Source organism: Zonotrichia leucophrys, chromosome 7 (genome assembly GCF_028769735.1).
Source record: "Zonotrichia leucophrys gambelii isolate GWCS_2022_RI chromosome 7, RI_Zleu_2.0, whole genome shotgun sequence".
In the NCBI taxonomy this organism is placed as follows: Eukaryota; Metazoa; Chordata; class Aves; order Passeriformes; family Passerellidae; genus Zonotrichia; species Zonotrichia leucophrys.
The window spans coordinates 22,332,455-22,337,094 of record NC_088177.1 but is presented as its reverse complement, the minus strand read 5'-3'; positions in this window follow the sequence as shown (position 1 = coordinate 22,337,094).

The following is a 4,640-nucleotide window of genomic DNA, read 5'->3' as shown; positions in this document are numbered from 1 at the left end:
CTCTAAAAGGGAAACTTTCTTGCTCCCCACTTCCTACTGCAAAGTCCAAATGACTTTACAACAAAGTTGTTGTACTTTTTATATAAAGACTCTGCTACTAAACCTGAGGGTGGTCATTTTCTTCATCCACAGTGCTTTTAGACAACCTAGAACATTTGTCTCTGCTTTGTGTACCTGCATTGTAAATGAAGAAGAGAAAACTTCCAACTCTTTTATTATCTCTTCATTAAGCTCTTGTAGGAAAAATATTTAATATGGAAACAAGATACCAAATTAGAACCAGTGTTTCAGGCAAATGCTATTGTGATGAGAGGTAACTTTACTGAACACAGACCTCAGAGCTGACAAGAATCAGGATAGTAATGATTGCCTCTGATCCATCCCAAACCTATAAAACATCCAAGGGGTCCCTGGGCGAAGGCTGAGGAGGGCAGGGATTTGCCGCTCTCCTTGGCTAAAGCCCCAGCCATAAGATGATGGTAGAGCCCCTCAGAGCTGAAAGGTGACTGAGGCCTGTAGGTCACAACAAAGGGATCTTTTCCACATCAGTATTACAGAAGGAAATCACGTTAATTAGTTAAAGAAGCCCTCTGAGGGCACTGAAGAGAGACAGTGTGTTATATTTCTGGTTATGGGGTGCACATGGCTGGGTCACGGCCATGCCTGCAGTAGATGTTGTCATGCTGGGGGCCATATGCTTTTAAGTTTCTCAGGAATTAATAAAGTCATAAAGATTCTGCATCCCCCAGCCTCTCCCATGGGTCAACCAAATTATGGGGTGTGCTGCTCTGGTGTGCTCTCACAGGCAATATTTTGAACATCTAAATTAATCTCCTTCACACAGGGAACCCATAATAATTCTACTGACAAGTACCAAGGCAGACTCTGCACAGCAGCTTTCATGTGCAGATATCCTGGCTGAGCCTGGTGAGCTGGCTGGGCTGGGTAGGAGGCAGACAAGTGTAATTCCAGTTTTATATATGGGCACACACGAAGGAGATTTGAGGTATTGTGTTCTAGCTAACTCCTGTCTGCAGAGCTTTAATCCATCAATCACCTTCCAGATCTACAGTATTTATTTTCTTTTGCTAGCCACAGATCTGAGATGCCCTGATACATGTCAGCCAGAACAATAGTTCCATTTATTGATATCATTCAATACATGGAATGTATTGACCATACACAGAATTAAGTGATAGGCTGGTTTTTATTTGTCTGAGGGGTATTGTAGTGGTCAGAAGTAAGGACAGAATTTAGGACCTTATCCTTCCTGGGCTGCTGAGTCTCCTCAGATTCTGTAGAGTTTAATGAGGAACAAGGGACAAAAGTTCCTTGTGGAATGGTGTCTTTGGGAATTGTTGACTTGTGACGGCCAGCAAAGCTAAGCTGGCAGTGGGGACAGCCTCTGTGCTCACTGTACATCTGATATTACTGAAATGACTTTACTCGGAGTATTACACTGTGGTAGTATGTTGCAATAGAAGGTCATTACTGACAAATTCTGTACCTCTACTTACTGAAATGAAAACCATAATAGAATGTATATGTAAAAATTCCTTTCCTCTGTTACTATGGTGATTACTCTTAAAAATACCATAATAAAAAATTAATTAATAATTACTTCATGTAAAAAAACAAACCCCATGACCTGGTTCCCTTGAAAGGTTAAGCAATTCTGACTAGAACAGGAACTATCTGGTAAGAACAGTGAATTGTTACGGTAAAGCTGGAGAGTGTCTGTTCTATAGAAATGAAACTAATGAATTAAGAAAAACCCTACACTGATACGTTTGCCTTACTTAAATTAGTTGCCACAAGAAATCACTGAAAAAAGAGGCTTTTATAATTTTTTTAAATTGGACTATTCTCATGGTGTTAAAAGTGTGCATGTATGAAAAAACTGAATTGTAGAATCTTTAATGGTGACCTTTTTTTGATAACTTTGATTTGGCATAGCCTCTGCTTTTAAATGAGAGCGCTCATTTTGTAGTGCTGGCTTAAACCCACTGTATGGCTACTGAGCTTCAGCAGGTTTAGCACTTCTCTACTCTAGACACAGCACTTGTATGTTTTTTCCTCCCCAAAGAAGTAAATTATTCATACAGCATCAACCTTTTTTAACCTAGCTTCTGACAGGCTGGGATTTTTCCAATCTCAGTTGAAACTGTCTAAATAATTTATCAAGTATTCTTTCAGTGTACAATGAATTCTGAAACCTAAGAAATGTTAAATGAGATTCTCTGCCCTTACAGTATGAGTGGGTTACTGAGGTTAAGCTAGTATTTTCTTTGAACTTTTCTCAGTCCCTGTTTTCCCCCATTGTACAGTCTCCTTTTTCTCTCCTCCTGTCTATTAATTTTCATGACATTTTCTATTTATCAGACTTTTCCTTTGTGTTTCTGTTTCTCTTGCCACCTCTTCCCTTGCTGATGTTTTTCTATCCCTCTTCTTCATTACAGTAAGACAGCTCTCCTATAAGATGGTCCCCCAGAGAGAGGAACCACCAGTTTCTAGTCCCAAGAAATTATGGATCTTTCAGCCCTGGGTCTTTCAGTCCAGCCTCAAATTTAACTGCACCTTCTTCTATCCCCATGAAGGAAATGGCGACAAATCACAGAATCACAGTCACAGAATGGTTTGGTTTGGAAGGGACCTTTACATTTCCTGCAGTCCAACCTCTGAGGGTAAGGACATCTTCAAGTAGATGAGGTTGCTTAGAGCCCCATTCAACCTGGCCTTGAATGTTTCCAGGGATGGGGTTTCTGCCACCTCTCTGGACAGCCTGTTCCAGTGTTCTGTCACCCTCATAAAAAAAAATTTCTTCCTTATGTCCTGTCTAAATCTAATTTCTTTCAGTCTAAAATCATTACTCCTTGGCTATTGCTACAGGCCCTGCTACTAAAAATCCATCCCCAGTCTTAAAAATCTTGAGGTCTTTGGTAAAGAAGAAAGATGCTTGCACAGAACTTGGATCTGCAGACAACATGGAAGCATTAGTATCTCACATCCACAAGCTCCAATCCTTTTGCACCTGGTCAAAACTTCCTCTAAGACTGCCTTTTTTGTAGCACTTTGATAATCATGTCTCAAAGAACCAATTAAGTTTGTAAACCACAAAAAACCCCTCCATCAAGACTTCATTTCAAATTTTCCAGCTGGTATTTTAATCCTTTTAGTCAGTAGTCCAGGTGGCTTACATTTTTATTTTCAGCATGAAAAAAATAATAAAGTAGCACCCCACAGAGATTTTATTTAGACTCAGCAATTCAATACTGTATCCTTATGAATTAATGATATCATGAACTATACTTCAAGACATCTGAAGTAGCATCACAGCTGAAAACAGCAGAAATCTGGACTGGCTGCTGAATTTCTGTAATTCTGCTGTGTTGTAACTGTTTAAACTGAATGCTATTCCTTTAAGGAAGCTATTTATTTTTAAGGTTTAAAGCAAAGCTGACCTGCCTGAGTCCCTGTGTCAGAGAAGAAAGATTGTCCAGGAATGATTTTGTAGAAGATGTTCACCAAATTATTTTTCTGAAGGTTTCCTCATGCAAAACTATGTTCTTTCTGTAAATATTAAAAATAGATTTGTTACATCCTAGCTGAGTTATTATTTGATTTTAATTTGAGGAGCAACAGTTCTTCCACTTTATAGCTATTATAATATTATTAAAATACTTTAAAACTGTATATGTAAAGATTTGTTATGAGATATGCAAGCTTGCTTGTATCTGACATACTGATACTGACATATGATAATAATTTTTCAGAAGTCTACAAGAATTTAATTTTACTCCAATACTCTAGTTTGCCTTTTATTTTTTATAACAATGTAAAATTTAATTATGAAGAAAGCTTTGTCACTTCATAGCTCTCTCTGCTGTATTATTTTCCTTTTTTACAAACCAGTCTACTTGGAGCTGAAGAAATAGGGAAGGGATGTTCCATAATCCAAATTTCCCACTAGATGACGCTCTAAGTACAAAAACACAAACTTCAGCATGTTCATAAATTTATGTGTGAACTGCTGAAACACATTACGTGTTCATTAATTTACAGCTCTTATGTGCTTATAAAGATTGATGATGTGGAGGCACAGTGGCTTGTGAGAAATGGGAAAAACAGTGGTTCTTCTATTCAAAAGTATGGCTATAGATATTTCCCTTGGTATGTCTATGGCCATAGCACATCACTTAACTTCAGTGTTAATTGTTTTGGTCACTTGGGCTACAACACACTTGCTAACAGCATTTTGTTCTACTTTGCTCTAAGTTTAATCTAATGTGGTAAAATGTCAAAATTTACTATACTTCACTCCCCTAAGGTGCAGTAATTTGAATAGATACCTAGGTATTAAAATACACCATGTAATACATAGATACATTATGTAGAAGCATGCACACTCACACATATTTACCAACTAGAATAAACAGATAAAAGCTATTAAATAACTGTATTCACCTGACACCTCCCTCACAGACATCTTTACATGAAATAAAGTACCAGAAAGGAATCACTGTCATGTCAATGCCTTCCTTGTAAAGTGTCTTCCATCTGCACAGATTCTTTATAAAAGATGTGAGACAAAGTTATGAAACTATATTAGAAAACTTGAGCTGCTGGAATGCCAATTATGT